The sequence below is a fragment of the Spermophilus citellus genome, assembly GCF_964194105.1.
Source record: "Spermophilus citellus genome assembly, chromosome: 15".
Classification (NCBI taxonomy): domain Eukaryota; kingdom Metazoa; phylum Chordata; class Mammalia; order Rodentia; family Sciuridae; genus Spermophilus; species Spermophilus citellus.
The window spans coordinates 67,865,303-67,885,337 of record NC_138195.1 but is presented as its reverse complement, the minus strand read 5'-3'; the positions used below and the strand labels follow the sequence as shown (position 1 = coordinate 67,885,337).

The 20,035-nt window shown below is 38.0% G+C and overlaps 2 protein-coding genes across 10 annotated transcripts in view; one reads left to right on the top strand and one right to left on the bottom strand.

Annotated features, from left to right (window-relative positions):
• Positions 1–20,035, bottom strand: part of R3HCC1L (R3H domain and coiled-coil containing 1 like) — a 93,961-nt gene that overhangs the window by 49,945 nt on the left and 23,981 nt on the right. For 4 of the 9 annotated variants that reach the window (XR_014019065.1, XM_081268711.1, XM_081268716.1 and 1 more), the window contains one exon: positions 10,450–10,576. The exons of 3 other annotated variants lie outside the window; for them this stretch is intronic. The gene's annotated coding sequence lies outside the window, so the exon portion shown is untranslated. Of the gene's footprint in view, positions 1–10,449; positions 10,577–15,539; positions 15,568–20,035 lie in introns of those variants that run through there. 2 more of the 9 variants (XM_081268713.1, XM_081268717.1) reach the window with 1 other exon arrangement.
• LOXL4 (lysyl oxidase like 4) overlaps positions 1–20,035 on the top strand; it is a 110,025-nt gene that overhangs the window by 71,108 nt on the left and 18,882 nt on the right. The gene's annotated exons all lie outside the window — the stretch shown is intronic.

Sequence of the window (20,035 nt, the reverse complement as noted above, 5' to 3'; positions counted from 1 at the left end):
TTCATTGTGGGTATGAAGAGAAGAAACGAATCACTCTGAGATTTTTGGTATGATTAATTTGGGTGATAATATTTATTATATTTTATTATAATATTTATTAAATTTTATTAAAATGGGGGAAGACTGAACAAGGAAAGAAAAAAAGAGGAACCAAGGGTTTTGATTTGGACATGTTAAATTTGCCTACTGGACATTCTGGTATAGTTGTTAAGGAAGCAATTAGCATATAATTCTGAAGAGCTGATGGGAGGTGTAAGCATTGGAGACAAAAAGAGCCACTGGTGCTTAGGGTTGAGAGGGACTCCAACACCTAGAAGTAAAGAGGAAGAGGAGGTACTACCATCAAAGAAGACTGAATAAACACACACAGAGAAAGTAAACAGGAGCATGTAAGATGCCAAATGGAAAGTACACAAAATACTTTTTAAAAGGCAACAGTAACAACTACTTTAAAGGTTGGTAAAAGGTCAAGTAGGAAGAACAGAAAAATCTCTACTGGATTTGGCAGGATAGAAGTTGTTAGTAACATTGGAATAGCTTCAGTGGAGTTAGGGAGATAAACATCTCACTGGAAAGGGCTAGGAAACAAGTATGAGGTAAGGAAAAATGATCCAATGGGGAGGAAGAAACTGGTGATGCAAATGGGGGATGGGAGGTTAATTATAAGAAAGGCATAAACAGGTTTTAAATCCTAGAACATAAAGTTACCAACTATGAGATTAGAAATTCTAACAATATCTGCTTCATCATTTTTTAGAAACATGAGGGGCATATTACATAAATATGATATTCTGTACCATTCAATTACTCCCCAGAGGGCCAATAAAAGCACTTTTAGCTTCATTATTTGTACATCAATAAAGCCCACATATTCAAAATCCATTTAAAAGTTATTTTTGATTTAGAAAAGTTCAGGATTAAAGCCTCTGCAAAATAGTTCTTTAGTCATTTGAATTCAATCAGTAAGGCACATATACTTCTTTAGCAGCAATATATGTCTTCGGAGTACTAGGCACCCTTGCGAATGTAGCAGTTAATGTTGGTAAACATTTATACAGTGCTTAGTGTTCTGTTAACTGAACTACATTACCAAGTTTTTTAAAAATATATTTTTAGATGTTGATAGACTTTTATTTACATGCGATGCTGAGAATCAAACCCAGTGCCTCACGCCAGGCAAGAGCACTACTGCTGAGCCCCAGCCCCAGCCCACCAAGTTCTTTTTCTTCATCACTATGGGCTATTTATTACTTAAGAAATAAGATCCCCTAATAGAAAAAATAGTGTTTCTCTATACAAAACCCATATCAAAGGTCTACAAAAAGAGGAAATTTTTAAGAAAAAAAATTAAAGCAGTATAAAGCTAATAAAAAGTAAGGATGTTTTTGTATTTTTTTCTCAGTATAAAAGGTTTACACAATAAATCTAAAAATTTTTTAAATGTGTGATCTCACCTTTCAGAGATAAGAACAATGATAACATTTTGTCATATACACTTCTAATGATTTTTATATTTTCAAAACCATGGTTAAAAATACATAATAAATTTTCTCTTGATTTTTTAACCATATAGTACAGTACTTTTAACTATGTGCACTCTGTTGTACAACGTATCTCTAGAACTTTTTCTTTTTCTTTTTTATTTTTGGTACTGGGGATTGAACCCAGGGTCACTTAACCAATCAGCCACATCCCCTTTTTTACTTTTTAATTTTGAGACAGGGCTTCACTAAGTTGCTGAGTCTGTCTTTGAACTTGCAATCCTCCTGCCTCGGCCTCTGTAGGCTCTGGGATTACAGGCATGCACCAACACACCCAGCCTAGAACTTTTTCATCTTGCAACTCTATACTCACTGACCAGCCACCCCTTGTTTCTACCTTCCTGTAGGCCTTAGCAACCACCACTCTGCTTTGTTTTATGAGTTTGACTTCTTTAGCTATGTCATATCAGTAGAATCAGGTAGCATTTCTTTTTTTGTGATTGTCTTACTTCACTTAACATATTAATGTCCTCAAGGTTCAACCATGATGTAGCCTAATAGTAATTCCTTCTTTTTTAAAGCTGAATAATATTCCAAAATGCATTCTTTACTTTATCCATTCTTAGGTGATGGACATTTAGGTTCCTTCCATATTTTGGTTACTGTGACTAATGCTTCAATGAATATGGGGCTGCAGACATCTCTTCCAGATGCTGTTTTCAATCCTTTTGTGAAACTTACTCAAAAGTGGGATCACTGAATCACATACTACTGTTTTTAATATTTTGAATGATTTCTACACTGTTTATAATAGCTGCACCATTTTACAATCCCACCAACAATGCAAGGGTTCCAGTTTTCCACATCTTTCCTAACTTTTCTTATTTTCTGGGTTTTTTGTTTGTTTAATAGTGGTTATCCTAACAGGTGTAAAATGATATCTCACTGGGGTTTTGATCTACATTTCCTTGAATGATTAGTGATGCTGAGCATCTTTTCATGTAATTGTTGGTCATCTGAGTATTTTCTGTGGAGAAATGTTTATTCGAATCCATTGCCCATATTTTAATTGAGCTGTTTGTTATTATTAAGTTGTAGGAGTTCCTACATATTCAGGATATTAACCCCTTATCTGATAAATGGTTTACAAATATATTCTCCCATTCTGCAGGTTGTGTTTTCACTCTTATAACTGTTTCCTCTGCTGAGCAAAAGGTTTTCAGTTTGATGTGGTCCATGAAATAAATACTTACCCTCAATATATGCATTACTCTTTATTTCTTATTTACTTTATTTCATTTTTTAAATTTAAAATTCTTAATATTTAAAATCAATTCATTAAAATGATTTCACTTACAGAGTTTAAAAAATACTACCAATAGCATCTTCAAGTGAAAAACTTATACAATAGACACAGAAGTTATTCTCTATTTCAAATGATATGGAATTCTAGTTGTAAATACAAGGGAAAGTTACACATGAGTAAAAAAAAATCAGATTTTATCAACTGATCAGAATTATTCTTTAGCACAATAATAAAATTAGGTATACATTCAGTGCTTCTACACTCTCAAGGCATTCCACTCCCAGTTACATAGTATTTGCAAGTAACCAATCTCCTTCCAAGCTGATTGTAGTAGCACATGCCTGTAATCCCAGCTACTTGGGAAATTAAGGGAGGAAGACAGCAAATGTGAGGCCAGATATGGATACTAAGTAAGATTCTCTCTTAAAATAAAAAGAGGCTAGAGAGAGGGGATGGGAATAGGAAAGACGGTAGAATGAATCGCACATAACTTTCCTATGTTCATACATAAATACCCAACCAGTATAATTCACCATCAGGTACAACCACAAGAATGGGAAGTTATACTCCATGTATGTATGATATGTCAAAATACACTCTACTGTCATGTATATCTAACAACAACAACAAAAAGAGGCTAAGTATAGCTCAGTGGTAGTGTACCCAAGGGTTCTATTCCCAGTACTGGAGGGGGGGCACACAACCAAAACATAACAAAGAAACACTTGTGTGTTATATAAAATATAAAAAATTATTGTTGGACAACAGAGAAATGCCTTCGTATTTTAAAATCTATAAAATCTGCTAATGAACCATAACCGACTATGCTGCAGTTTTCTTAATGCATTCTTTCATAAATGTACTTACACTTTCACACTTGAAGACACAAAATAATTCTCACTTCTCTTCAAACCAGATTGTACAAAACATGTACTACATACAATTTAAATTAACAGAATAAGACAATAATCTGTAATGTTAAGTCTGTAGTAGAAGAAATTACTCTAGGCCTTCTCTTTAACATATCTGGACTGAGGAGAAATAAGTGAGATAGACACTCTTAAAATCCTTTCACAGACTTTTCTCAAAGGCATGCAAGAAGTAGATTAATAAATAGAAAGCAAAACGAAAACTCAACAGCTCTATGCAAACTGCCAAACCGGTCCACTTATAAAGTAATGCTCCAGGCATTATTCACTGCAAAAAGCTGCCCTTACCCCTTATACTAGATACCATTATGGATTTTGTATTTTTCCTTTTTTTTACTTTTGAGATTGGACAGGGGGCTGTCTTACTGTTACCCAAACTGCCCTCAAACTCAGGATCCTTCTGCCTCAGCCTCCCAAGTAGCTAGGATTATAGGTGTGCTCCACCTTGACCAGTAAAAATAGTAAAAATATTACTATTTTTTAGAATAATACCTAATTTTTATCATTTTTTTCTCTTTACCACCTGTAATTTCTTGTTACTCTAAGCATTTCTATTTTTTCTCAATCTATATTTTATCTTAACCAAAAGGCCAAGTAGCAATCTACTTTTCTCAATCTAATGCAAATTCCAGTATGTTCAAATTATATAAAATAAAAGGCTTCTATGTGAGAATCTGAGGGATTTCTTATTTCAGCAAATTATGTGAACTTTAACATATTAACTTTATGATACCTATTTTTGCCACTTAACCAGATTTTATTTGCTCACTTGATGATCTTGGTTGCATTCAAAACAGTATCATTTTATCCTCCCGAAAACACTATGAGGTGGTATTATTACTATTCTAATTCTACAATTGAGGAAACAGAGTTACCAGAGGATATTAAATAACATGTCCAGAGCTGAAGTGGTAGAATATGGCAGAGGATTATCTCGATTCTAATACTGACAATTTGATACCCATGTTTGTGTTCCTAAATGCATTATGGCAATGTATAAATAACAGTTTGTTGAGTACCCTTTACTTTAATACCTTTGGCAATTCTCTGGAAAAACAAGAGTGAGGAGTAACTACATCAACTAGTTGATACCTAGTGTTAGGGTGTGTAAACAAGTCAAGATGGCGCCTGGCATTTTGCAAGAGGGAGTGGTTTGTGAAGTAACGCCAGCGAGCCATTAAGTGTGGAGATTCCCTATTAGTTGACTGCTGTATCTAGTTTATGTTAATTAAGATAAGCTGTGTGTAATGCATATATACCCCTCCTGTCCTACAATAAATGGCTCCCACTCCTGCTGTATCAATGTACACAAGTTGTTCGTGTCCCCCCCCCCCAGGTTATTCTGCTGCAGCTGGACTGCGGCAACCTAGGTGATCAGAAGTCCTAATTTCTCCCCTTTCACATCTTTAAAAGCTGTTCTAAGAGACATGACTGAGCCACGAGTGGAAAGCCAGAGAAACACCACTGAGTAAACAAATGCTGATCAGAAGTTTTCAGGGGTTTAGCCCTTTGGGGCAGGGGGTACTGGAGGTTGAATTCAGGGGTGCCTTACAACTGAACAATATCCCCAGCCCTTTCTTACTTTGAGACAAAGGAAATTGCTGACCTTTAACCTGCGACCTTCCTACCTCAGCCTGTCCAGTGGTACATGCCTGGAAATACAGGCATGTGCCACTGTGCCAAGATTCAGAGGTCCAGTCTTAGGGAAGATTATAGCATGCCTATCCTATTCTGAATCGAAACCCTAGACTTTCCATTGCCATTTGAAGACTATTTACCAAAGATATTTAAGACTGCTCTGCTGAGGGCCATTGCCAAGTAGGAATGACGCATCGAAATTTCCTTGCCAGCGTACCCCATGTTAAATGGACTTGCCTTGGAATTTCGCTGTTGACATTGCATGTGTGTTTGAGAAAGGTGACCCTGCTCAAGGACGAGGGTGGATCCAGGATTAGGGTGTATCCTGAAGTTTGAGGAAGTATCCCGCTCCCTGGGTTTAGGGCGTTCCCAGTTTAAGACAATATGGGTTTTAGGGAAGTTAGAGGTGAAGATTATTGCTGCTGGGAATAGGGCATTCCTGCTGCCTGAGTTCCCGTTGAGTTCTCTTGAGATTAAGAAAGTATTGGGAAAAAAGGCCTCGTGGAGTAGGGGAATGGGGCGGAGGAGAACGGGATTGCCCCAGAACGTGTGTGTAGAGGCCGGTGTGAGTTCGGGAATAAAGATTGCTGTTTGAATCTACAAAGCTGTGTGGTGGCTCGTGATTCTGTGCCAAGCCAAGACATTGGCACTGCTCCTTCTGAGATGAAGTCCCAAACAATCTTTGACTACTTATAGAATACTTGGGTATAGTGGTTTTCAACAAATATTCCTTGAGTATATGTAGGTTAGGTCTTCTCTGTTCCCTGCTGACATAACAAAATATTGGCCTGACTCCCAATTATCCCTTGAGTTCCTTGAAAGCAAATAAAATATCTTATGATTTTTACATTCTCAATAGTTGGCCCCTTCCTGACACATGAATGGCTGTAACTATACATTCAGTAAACAAATGAGTACGAAGCAATGTGTTTAACAAAAGCAGTATCAAATTTTTGCTCCTTTTTAGACTGTATGTACATTTTTTAAAGGTCTGTATATTCTTTAATAAATTTAAAAATTCTATTGTGTTATTTCTTTGACTCAACTCATTAACTATTTTCCTACTAAAGCAGATATGACAGGTGTTTTAAAAAAAAATTTACAGAAAGAGACCTTAGGTGCACACTAATGATAATAATAAAACTAAACCAGATCCAGATTTAAAGGATTTCCCTAATCAATGCCTGATTCACTCTTGAAAATCACAATTTTATGCCACCATCAAAGAAATAATACTCTGTATTTTTAAAACACCACATATTTTTATAGATGGGTAATATATAGACATATTCTAGTTATGAGAAATGCTCAAAAGCACTAAGACTTCGACTGTTTCTGAGCATATAAAGATCTTGTGGATTCAGGAAACATGGCAATATCATTTAAATTTGTGTTGCACCAAAGAATTCAGTGAATGAAGCACTAGGGTAAGTGCTCATGAACATCATCTCATTTAACCATCAAAATTACTCCTTCAGGAACATTATTACTGCCACCATTTTACAGATGAGGAGGACACACATATAGTTAATAAGTACAGAAATCACAACTGATACCCATACAGTTCTAATATAACATCCATGCTAGTAACTACTCACAATTCTATCTTATAGTACACCCTCAGCAAAGCAACTCTTAAATTTTCTCACTCATAACCACCTAATATTGAAACAAAATACCATATTTGTTTCTAACTCTATCACTGAGAAAATCGTTCATCTTCTTAAGTTCTAAACATTTCCCCATCTTGACCACTGAGGGCTGTTTATAACTGACATTTCGTTTTCTGAAAATTGTATTTTGACCCCCCCACACCATAAAAATACTGCTGGCATCCACAGCTGTGTTCTGTATAAAACTTGTCACAGCTGTCAGTGGCAGTGGTCATGATCTTAGGTGACTGGAGTTTTGGAAGACTAGAACTCTCAAACACAGGTTGTAAACATTTATGTAATATTCACCACACCAAATGCTGAATAAAACCATCTGGGAAAAACAAGGAAGTTATGTGATTAAATGTGTTAAGTATCTATCTAAATGGAATAGCTATTTGAAAAGATCAATTTTATGCTATTTTTGTTCAAAAAGGGTAAGGAAGCCATTTTCCAGATTTTATATGTTTACAAGCCAAGTGGCTAAACATCAAAACTGAAAGAACCAAACTGTCTTCTGTTTTTCTCAACACTGAAAGATAATCAGGCAAAAGACCTGTATTCAAATGACTTTACAAATTATTTAAATGTTTTGTTTTCCTTTTCTGACTTACTTCCACCCAAAACCTCAATAAATTTTGAACCATGGGTCATGAATGGTGAAGTCAACCAAGGACGTTTTTATTCTAGTCTCTCTCTCAAGGAAGAAAGGAAAACTGAAGCAACATACCAAGACTTTTACTGAGTACACTGCAAGTCTTCCTTCTCCCTTGACCTCCATATTCAATCAATGGACAAGTTCTACTGACCGTCATACCTAAATATCTCTTTAACCTGGGTTAATTCTCCCTATCCCTAATGTCACTGCTCCAGGTTAAACCAACACATACAAATCCCTATATTGTGGTAATAGGCCATCTCTCTGTCTTGGCTTCCTTTCCATCACTCCTCACCTTGCATCCAGAATGACCATTTAAAAATAATTCCCTGCTTAGCTATCCCCCTCCCTAAAAACCATTCAACGTCTCCCCTATAATTTTATAACAATCAACCTCTTAACATGGTTTACAAGACTTGTTTTACCCTGGCTCTGGTCAATTTTCTCCACTCTTACACTTTCTGTCACTTCTGTCCTTGTATACCATTTAGCCATAGTGGGCATCTTTCAGCTTCTCAAACTCTCCATGTCTGTTTTGCAGGGTTTTTGTTTGTTTGTTTTACATATTAGCCACCACATGGTCTCTTCCTTCTACCTATTTTACTTTCCTACAACTTCCCATCTTTACTAATCTCTATTCTCTCTCTCACAAATTTCCTGAGAAAATCAACTTAGGAAAGATTTTATTTTTGGCTGGTGATTTCACACCATGATTACTTGGTCCTGTCACTTTGGGCCTTTGGTGAAGTATAACATTACCCAGTGAAGAATGCAAGGTGGAGCAGGTGCTGCTTATCTCACAGCTGCCAGGAACTGGGGAGGGAAGAAAGCAAAAAAATGGATCCTTCAAGGATATACCACCAGTGATCGACACCTTCCAGTTAGTAGCCACCTCCCAAAGAACCAACTGGGCACCAACTATTAACACCTAAGTCTATGGAGGACATTCCAGATCCAAACCATAACATTAATTATTTAAGATTATATATATTCTTCTATATACTCCTATTGCAGTTCTTATCAATACTTTGGTAAAATTAGTAAATTACTTAACTATTTAATCTTCTGCACTACTAAACGAATGAATGGTGGGTGGATAATGTGCAAAATCACAAAATTTCCTGAACCCTTAGTTTCTTGCTGGGTTCAGGAAATTTTGTGATTTTTACACATTTCACGGCAATATACCTATAATTTTAAGGGCAAACAACTACCTCAAATTTAAGGAAAGACAAGACTTCTCAAAGGAAAGATGGGACATGAGGACACTTCCTTACCTATAGTAAACAATGGATATCATACAAGTCAGTCAGAAGAATTTTAATCAAAATTAAAATTATTATAAAATTACTACAGGCCAAACATGGGCTACTATGACAATATAAAACCCTTGGTAACCACAGAAACAATAGGATTCTCATTCACCCATAGGAATCTTCTCCAAAGACCTCAATGCAGTCTGAAAAAAACGACGATGGTACATTTGGAAGAGAATGGAAGTTCCTTTGGGAAAAATACCAAGACCTACCTGGATTCTTCTTGCCCACCTCTCCTATAGGAAAAGTCTTAAGTGATGAGGGAAAAAAGGCAGTAAATGCTATTGCCCTCAGGAAAAACACAAAGACCTACTGTAGTTGATTAAGGGAAATGAAACAAAACCAACCAAACCAAAGTCCTCTACCCTTAAAGAACCACTAAAAAAGTCTCAAGTGAGTTCCAAGGGAAAGTAAGACACCTACCTAAAACGAAGACTGAACCATACCAATGGTATCAACAAACACCTACTTGGGAGAAGAGCTAGCGCATGGAGAAATACCCTCTTTAAGATGCAAGTTCAGCAGGAAGACATAAAGGTGGCGGTAGAGGAGACATTAAGAAAATCCCTCTGGCAGGGTGAAGGTACAGTAGTCAGAAATATGCTTGCCTAGCATGCGTAAGCTCTCTAGTCAAACTCTAGCATACACACACCTGCACCCCTTAGTGATTCACCAGAACCTACAAGATATAAAATAAGGAATTTAAAGTTCACCATGACTTGGTGTCAATGTACTGTTTCAATCAGATTCCTGCTACTCACAAATAAAATTCTCCATTCTAAGCAGGATGGCCTCCCAGCCTCTTTCATTCAACATCTGAAATATCCCCCTAGAATTATCTCATTTTAAACAGCCCTAGTTACTATTCATTCAAAAGACGTATATCAAATTTGGCTTTTTCCTATAACCATTTGAAGATACACTGCTTTCATCCTTCTGTGAATTCAGATACATTCATTATCTGTGGTATTCATGTCATTAGATACTACCTTATGCTGAGGGCCATTACCAAGTAGGAAATTTCCTTGCCAGCGTACCCCATGTTAATTTCGCTGTTGACATTGCATGTTAGGTGACCCTGCCCAAGGACGAGGGTGGATCCAGGATTAGGGTGTATCCTGCAGTTTGAGGAAGTATCCCAATCCTTGGGTTTAGGGCGTTCCCGGTTTAAGACAAGTTTAAGGCGTTCCCAGTTTAAGACCTTGGATTTTAGGGAAGTTCGATGTTGAGGATTATTGCTGCTGGAATTAGGGCGTTCCTGCTGCCTAAGCTCCTGTTGAACTCTCGTGAGATTCAGAGAGCATTTTGGGGAATAAGCCTCGTGGAGTAGGTGAATTGGGTGGCAGCAGAACTGGGATTGCCCCAGAACGTGTGTGGAGGCCGGTGTGAGTTCGGGAATAAAGAATTGCTGTTTGAATCTACAAAGCTGTGGTGGCTCGTGATTCTGTGCCCAGCCAAGACTGCGGCACCTTATACTGTTGTTTAAGTGTTGCATTTATAGCCAGGCATGATGATGATGATGCACACCTATGGTCCCAGCTACTCAGGAGGCTGATGTAGAAAAAGATCAATTGAGTCCAGTAATTCAGGATTAATCTGGGAAAAACAGAAATACAACCCCATCTTAAAAAAAAAAAAGTTGCATTTATGAATATTATCTCATACTCTATAAGTTTCTTGAAAACAGACATAATTCCTCATGTGTTCCTTGTATCCTTGTGAACACAATTACTAAATATATACTCAGAGAAACATTAATGCAAAAATTAATTCAACAAATCTCTGGAAAGTTCATACTTTGAGAAACTGAGGCAAATGGCATTGGTTTTTGCTGAGATCTGCAGCTACATTAAACTTATCTTCCAATTTCTGAAGTTGAAATTATTAACTGACACATGGAAAATAATAAAATAGCTAAATATTTAACTAAATTTCATCTTCTAAGGCCACAAAAAAATGAAACCCTAGAGTTCTATTCCAGTCCTCCTCAGATTTTACCAATATCTTGAAATAGTCTACATTCTATTTGTTCATTTTCTCCCTGAATAGACTACAAATATCAAAGACAAAAGTTGTACTGTCTCCTCTTTTTAAAGCCTGCAACATAACTACCACAGCACTAAGTACAGACATAGTAAGAAGACAATATTCCTCCCAAAATTTTAAAGGTAACATAAAGGCAGCTCTTATATACTTATCTGCCCCATGTAAAAACATGTTAGTTACTCTTCCTACTGGAAAGATTTATTTTTCATCATCTTTGGCACAAACTCTTAAATGCTATCTGCCAGGTCTCATGCCCCAATAAATATGCATCCACAAGCAATTATGGAGATAGATAGCTTATGGGGAGGGGGCACTCTTTGGTCAGGTCCCAATGCTGGCCTGTGGTTAGGGGAAAGGAAAAGTGGGGGGAGGGGTATAGCCCTGTGATTAATCACTGCCCACTCTGCTTAGAGGTATTTATCACAGCCCACTGTCAGGTAAATCACTGGAAAAACACCTCTTCAGTAATTAATGTGAAGTGACGGATGGACAGCCCCTGGGCCCATTAATCAGGAACATCAGCAGCCTACTGAGATTATGAATGTCAGGATGCATAAACTGCCGGTGGATCAATAGGCCCAGGAATTCATCCAAGGCTCTCATTTCCGAGGCATCTCCGGTACATTAGGCTCCCTTAACCCCTCCCTCAATCTGAGGTGAAAACCAAGGCTTCAGAACAAAGAGCAGGAGCTGAGGTCTGAAGTGACCATTGTAAGAAAACAGTCAAGGAAACTGTTCATGCCTAGGAAAGATACCAGGATAGTCAACATGAGTACAAAGTGCTATTTTGACCAACAGGGTCTCTCAAAATGTTCAGTTATAGGAAAAGTAGAGGAACCATAAAGATATAGTTATTATTCATCTATTCACAGCTTGATAATCCACTTTAGGGATCACCTAGGTTCTTGCTTTTAATCTTTTACCCATTTTCCTATCCATACTTTCTTTCCTTTCACATTAGCACCATTAATGTAGAAAGAAATAAGGATGAAAATTCAATTTTTACCACCTATGAATATAGGCAGAAATTTTAATTTAAGAATAAAAAGAACCTGTATAAAATAAAATCAATGAATTATCTTTGAATTTAATTCAACATCATCCTTATTACCATGATGACTAGGGAATTGCCAGCAGAAATATCTACAAGTGTTAAAAAAATATTAACATCAAAAAGGTCTGCTCAACTTGTTAAACAGTCTGGAGTTGAAAGAGAGTTACTGTCTACTCATCATCAAAAGTATAGCCAAATTTCTGTATGGGAAGTAAGGCTGGCCAATGGCTTCATATTGAATACACTCTAGGCTGGCAGTGACGGGAAGGAGACTGCTTGCTGCCACATCCCGCCAAACCCCAGTGCTGTGCTTTGTGGTGAGACTCAGGCCAGGGCTGCAATTGTTGGTTAGAAAGTGTCTCAGAGTTACGGCTGCCTGTTCCGCTAAATCTCATTTCATCCTACTGATGGATGGATGGACAGATGGCTGCTTGGTGAAAGCAGCATTATCAGCCAGCTTCTATGGAGCCTCTAAATGATGGATAGCCCTCTTTCTACTTTCTCCAAACCACCATCGATCCAAGCCATATTTCAGCGGTCAGAAGCCCAGTAATATTAAGACACACAATCAGGTTAAGTTACTTGCAGTGTAAACCTCTAGAACAGAAACCCTAACACCTCTGCTTTGCTGTCATGAACTAGGCTAAACATGTTACAGTTTCATTCTTTCTAGCTGCTAACACAATGAATTCCAACAGCTTAAAGCCCAAAGGGAACAGCTGGGCTCCATTCCTAGCAGTACTTGAAAAGCTAGCTTGTTTGCCAAATTTTTTACTAGCCAGTTCGTTTCTGGGAATGAACTCTACAGTACTGGTAAGCAGATCTGTGAGTATGTGTATCCAGTGGAGTGTGATGCTATTAGAATTATCAAACCACCTTGAGTTTCCCAGTGATATATCATTGTCCTCAAACATATATAGAGTCCTGTCTACCAACACCAAGGATGGTGATTAAAAACAGGACAATTAAATTCTATCAACTGGCCCAGCCTGGTGGTGTATACCTGTAATCCCAGCAGCTCAGGAGGCTGAGACAGGAGGACCCCAATTTCAAAGCCAGCCTAAGCAACTTGGCGAGACCCTGTCTCTAATAAAATATTAAAAAGGGCTGAGGATGTGGCTTAGTGGTAAAGTGCTCCTGGGTTCAATCCTTGGTACAAAAAAGGGGAAAAAAATCTGTCTTCTATACATAATGCTAAAATCCTGTTTCTATCTAGTTCACTTTTACTTCCCTGAGTACATATCAGTGTAAGTACTAATCCTTGCCTACTTTCCAAAGCACATTCTTATGTCCCTTTGCTTTGCCTTTTTCTAGTCATCTCATCTGTATTAGACTCCATGCCTTTCTTTGTTCCTTCCATGCTATCCTGAGCTCTCAGACAACTTAGACTCTATCAAAGTTATTTCCATTGGTGTGGCTAGAAGAAATGGATACTGTGATATGAACTCCTAGTACCCACATACTCTCTCTTTTTCTATGCTCACTTATTCCCAAATAAAGACCTCCTCTAAATGCTTCCTTATCTCCTACATCCCAATCAGGTCAGCTTGGTTCCTAGTATTGACCAACTCGTTTTTGTTTTTTTTTTAATTTGTTCTAATTAGTTATATATGACAGTTGAATGAAGTCTGGCACATCACACATAAATGGAGTTTAACTTCTCATTCTTCTGGTTTTACATAATGTAGAATCACACCAGTCATGCAGTCATATATGCACATATGGCAATATTGTCCAATTCATTCTACTATCCTTCCTAGCACCAAATCCCCTCCCCTCCCTTCATTCCTCTCTGCCTAATTCAAAGAAACTCTATTCTTCCATAGCCACCCCCCTTATCGTGAATTAGCATCCACATATCAAGAGAAAACATTCTCTTGACTAAACTACTGCTACCCTAAACCTATAAGTAGAGAACCTTTATATTTGTGGGGTAAGAAAAATGATTCAATGGAATAGCAACAGTCTTTCTTCTTGTTGTTAATAAATGTTAATGTTTTAACATTTATGCCTTAACAACATCTGTATCTGTTTCTGTCAAAACAGAAATAATATGCTATGTTTAAAAGATCCTTCTTTAGCAGGGCCCAGTGGTTCATGATTGTAATCCCAGTGACTCAGGAGACTGAGGCAGGAAGATCACAAGTTTGAGGCCAGCCTAGGCAACTTAATGAGACACTGTCTCACAATAAAAAATAAAAAAGGCTGGGACGTAGCTCAGTGATACAGCAGCCCTGGGTTCAATCCCCATTACTGCAAAAACGAGTGGGGGTGGGGGGAGTAACCATTTTTTTATTATAGTTCTGTATTTAAGAAAAAGAATTCCCCTTATAAATATCAAAGAATTTTTTGCAGTATCCGTAGACTACTGGAAGGGATAGTATAGGCCACAACATCCTAATTTTTCAGATAAGAATACCAAGGATCCAAGGTTTTACTCTTCATGGTTACAGAGATATTAAATAGCAAAGAAAGCTGAAATTTAAGATTACAATTACAAATACTGTCTCATTCTACTGTATTTCTTAGACATTTTGTCTTCATCCTGGGATTTCAGAGAGGGTGGATAATGATAGTTGAGAAGTGCTTATGTGTTTATATGCGTGACAAGAGTGCTACAAATAATTAAATATGGTCACCTAAACTACTGGGCTTCCCACTGAAGTTGCACATAGGTTATCTGATAGTCATTCACCATCTTAGAGAACAAAACCAGATGTCAGTGAAGCCGGGATCATTAGAAACCACTACTCTTCTCTTTTCCTTTATTTGCCCCAGTCCTATCCAGAAGGTTGAAAAAGAAAAGGAAAAAAAAAAAGATACTGAATGCAAGTAGTGTTGACTTAGCCTAAATGGACAGGGAAGCAATGTGTCCTCTTCATTTCCAAGAATGCCAACAATACAACACAAGATGACTGACTGGATTTCATCCTCTGGTGGCCAGAACGTGTCACTGCTATATTTCCTCATTCCCAACCTACCTCCATTCAGATTTTACAGTCTTATAGCTAAGAACCTTCAAAAATCATGCTGTATCACCTCCTCATCTTAAAGATGAGAAAACTGGTTGGGGAGTGTATCTAAGACTTACACTTATTTGACTGGAAACTGAGACCTGAATCCAGATCACCTATCTAAACTAAATCAGTAATGTTGTCACCATTATAGCTATATCACTCAGTTTCTACCCAGTATATGATCAGGATATATGCTGAGTAAAGTTTAATCAGGAAGTTAATTGTGCTACAAAAATAATCACATAATGCACATCAAATTCAAATATATTATCCACACTAATGCTCATCTCCATTAGTGTAAATGATCAGGATGACTTTTCCATCTCATTCCCACAAAAATATGTTTCATACACTGGACAAAACCTCTACCACAACTATTCTTAGCACCAGAAGAAAATCATTTCTCGGGGCTGGGATTGTGGCTCAGTGGTAGAGTACTCACCTAGCACGGGCGGGACCCGGGTTCGATTCTTAGCACCACATAAAAAATAAAAAATAAAGGCATTGTGTTGTGTCCATCTACAAAAAAGATTCCCTCCCCTCCACCTTTAAAAAAAAAAAAAAAGCAATGACTGTTTTGAAGTCTTATTTCAATATAATCCATAAGAGTTCACAGAAAGGCTGTTTTATTTGCATTAACCAAATACATTTTAGAATAATCAATTTTTATATTCATTTGCACAGCTATCTTAAATCAATACAAAGATCCCTAACTTTCATTTAGAAAAGCTATTTTGAGATTCTAGTTTGGTTAAGAAAGGACTATTAACCCATGCCTAAAAGAATAATAACATAGTTTTCAAAATCTGTTCTTGTGAACCATGTCCAGTTATATTTTTTTTGGTTCATTAAGGTTTAAGCCCTAAACAGAAGTCAAATAGTAGTAGAATAGTAACAATAAGAGTAGTAGAAGGAAAATAAAAAATAATAATCAGCTAATATTTAATGAATGCTTACTATGTCACAGGGACTGTGCTAAATACCATATATATACTATCTCATTTGATTCCAACTAAATATTATGAGGTAACTAGTATTATCCCAATTTTACAGATGAGAATTAGGAAGCTTAAATAACTCAAGATCACCCAGCTTCTTCTAAGTGGGTGATCTTTTGTTAGGATTTCAAAAAGTCCCCACACTTAACTACTATGCTAGAATGTCTGATGGTCTAACATAGTACATTCTGTCTCACAATAATGTATTAATTTCGTAAATATTTGCAATTCGCTTAGAATCTGTGTAAACGTAAAGCAACTGAAGAGAGCTCAAAGATTGCTTCAGTAAAATGAGAAAACCAACCAGAATAAAAATGAAAGAACTTTAAAGCTTTCATAGCATATCAATTTCCAATAACCTTCTAGACTTAAAGTGCTGACAATAATAATTCACTATCGTCTCTGAAACTTCCTCATTCACCTTGCCTCACCTCAAAGCCATATGGTAAAGAACCTCACCAGGTGTCAGGAAAGGATCTCCCTCTCTTCTATTATTCCCCAAGAGAATAATTTATATACTTCTTCCCTGCAACTTCCCCAAGCATTTGAAATCATCTAGAGGCACATGTGAACATGGGAATAACAACCAGTGGAACTGACAGCACAGTTCTTAGAGTAATAGAAACCTTAAAGTACAATATATACTTTCAAATCTGAGTCTTAGAAGACATTTGTACATCAAACACCAACTGCAAATGGTTTTTTTTACATGCAATATTATACAGAAAAATTATAGTATTAAATATTAGCTTTCCTTGAGCATTTATAACCTTTGTGCCTCTGCATGCAGTTGGACAAAAAAATGTAGCCTACACAATGGGAAGAAACATTTCATGAAAAATATGAGTATCTGGACAAGATACTCATATTATATATGAGTATAATATGAGTGTATAAAGGATACACAATTCCAGGAGGATCTTGGGAGTCCTAAAATACACAAATTATAGCATTAAAAAGTTATTCTCAAAACATAACACAATTAATGCCCCAAACTTATTTTACACTCAACTGGATATATATAGTCACCATGAATTAACACCAACTGATTTCACACTTTAGAGGCTAGGAAACAGGTTGCAGCTTAATCTCTTTCACAATCCAATGACATGGGAACCCCATGGTTCACCAAGTTAACTATTCCATGTTTAATGTTAGCACCTATTATTGATTATCACTAAAGGCAGTAAGATCAAAGCCTTAATATAACTGAACAATAGCAATATAATATATAATAAAAAGGTATAGGGAAAAGCCTGCTTTCTGCTGTGTGTGTGTGTGTGTGTGTGTGTATCTGCTGGTAGGGATCAAAGAAAAGAAAATCCTCATAAAACTTCTTCCCCTAACTAAACATCGGAAGGGTAGTCTGTATTTTAGAGTTATTTGAAATTAGTTTCTCTCCTGGGCCTTTCCTGAGTTAAACTGACAGACTATAGTTGACAATAAAGGAGATTAAATGGATAAGGCCTTGGGGACTATACCTCAACCAAGATATACATTACTATTTGATTTTTTTCCTCTCTTTAAGATGCAGACTAAAGCTAATAAACCACTGAGAAAATTTTAAAAGTTAAAGACTATTACACTTAATCTGTGCTTAGTGTCTAAACACCTATACGTATGTATGTGTATATATGTATATTATCTTGTTTGATCCCAAGTATAATACTAAGGGGTATCTATTATTATTCGAACTTCACAGATGAGAAAACTGAAAATTATATTACTTAAGATCCCAGAGCTTCCAAATGTTAATTAACAGTTAAAAGTCCCTGATATAACTACTACATTAGACTAGAATGCATACCTTCTAAAAACTATTAAGTAAAACAATAGCAGAGAATATTAAACACCAAAGTGAACTAGCAACAAAAAGGAATAACTATATAGAGTCTATATATCAGCAATATGTTTCCCAGTGAAAAATAAACCAAAAAAGCAAGTTACACTTCAAGGCAGGCAAAGAAAACATTAGGAAGTTAATGATAATAGCTTCTATAGTTTGAAATTTGCTAATTAAGAGTTTCAATAAAAATTACCTTAGAATAAATAACATTTTCAGAGCTATGTTACTTTAAGGATCAGCAAGCCTATATAGCAGACTGCAAAAGGCTTTCAAAGAAGTTATGATCGGATTCCCAAGATGGCTGCAAATAGAGTGCATCACACCCCGTGTACCGCACCACTGCGCGGGTGAATAACGAGTTAGAACGACAAAAAACTATCTTGTTAGGAAATTACAGCAAAATGGGGGTGCACCGAAACCTAGAGGAAGGATTTCCAGCACCGAGGTCCGGTAATTGAGTCTCATACACGAGCCAACTGTGCGACCGGAGATCCGGGCTGACTGATCCACCCGGCCTGCCCCGCGGCTACAGACAGCAGGGAGCCGCTGAGTAGCGACCAGCAAGCAGGGAGATTGCTGCAGATTCTGTGGAATCCTGCCGCCTGAGCACTCACGGAGCCCCAGGCTGAGTTCGGGATTTCCGACGGGGAAGGAAGCGGGACAGTTCTATCCCCCACAACGGAAACTCCACCAAGGAAACCAGCGGCCACCATCTTGGAGAGCTGAAGTAACCATCACCACTCTCCGACAGATTGCAACAATAAAACAGGTGGATGTTACTCAGCTCATCTCCCATACAGTGGGGAATTCGCATAAAATCTTTCCTAGGCTCTCAGGGGTGGGATTATCAGAGCAAGCCTGCATAAAGACACGGGGAAAACTAGAGACACCCGACGTTCAACTCCTCCTCCCATCAGCGGGGAAAACGAAACCTGTATTGCCAGCGCGGGGAAGGGGCAAGCGGAAAAAAATCAAAACAATAGAGTGTGGGGGGGTGTCTCAATAGCCACCCTCTACGCCCAACAAACGACAGGCCCAGAGTACAGTTTGAACTGCCGAGAGGCATCACTCAGGGAAAATCTGGTCTAGCAGGAGAAACCAGGACTAGCAAGAGAAACCAAGGGACTAGAGGCCAGGCCCGCGCGACTGGGCAGCTGGGCGGCTGGAGTCCGCCCCCCGCCAGCGACTGACCGAGCGATTGGGCAGCTAGAGATTGCCCGCCCACCAGCAACAGCCGGCCCATTGCCCCTGCGACTGGGCGGCTAGAGATCGCCCGCCCACCAGCGACAGCCAGCCCGTTGCCGCTGTGACTGGGCGGCTGGAGTCCACCTGCCCGCAGGCGACCGATCGCCCACCGGCTGCCAGCGCGACTGGGTGGCTGGAGACCGCCCAGCCGCCAGCAACCGGGAGCTAAAACCAACCAGAGACAGTCCAGTCCCACCCCTCCATTGGAACACCCCAGTAAGGAGCCTGGGGCCCACCATAGCAAAGAGGTGACATCACTGAAGCTCGGCCGTCGGAATTCCTTCCCAGCGGAATCCACTTTAGCAAGCATAGTCTACCAACACAAAGGAGAGACAACAGAAACATAAAAAACCAAAACAAATTTATAGAAGAGAGCAGAAACACAGCAATCAAATAGAGCTGGAAAATAGCGTGAACATCATGAAAAAAACAAGGGAAAAAAGGAGTACAAACAATGCAGGACAACTTAAATCTACAGGAGGACCTAGAAGCATCGGAAACAGGGATAGGGAAAGAACTCAAGGCATACCTAACTCAGATGGAAAGGAATATTAGAGAAGACATGAGACAGCAAGTCCAAGCAATAAAAGTAAATTTTGAAAATGAATTAAACAAACAAATTCAAATGGCAAAGAACGAGCTTTACCAGGACATAGAGATCTTAAAAAAAAAAAATCAAACAGTAATCCTAGAAATGCAGGAAACTATAAACCAAATTAAAAACTCAAACGAGAATATTACGAATAGACTAGATCAAGTAGAAGTCAGAACATCAGATAATGAAGACAAAGTTTATCAACTTGAAAAGAATATAGTCAACACAGAAAAGATGCTTAAATCCCATGAGCA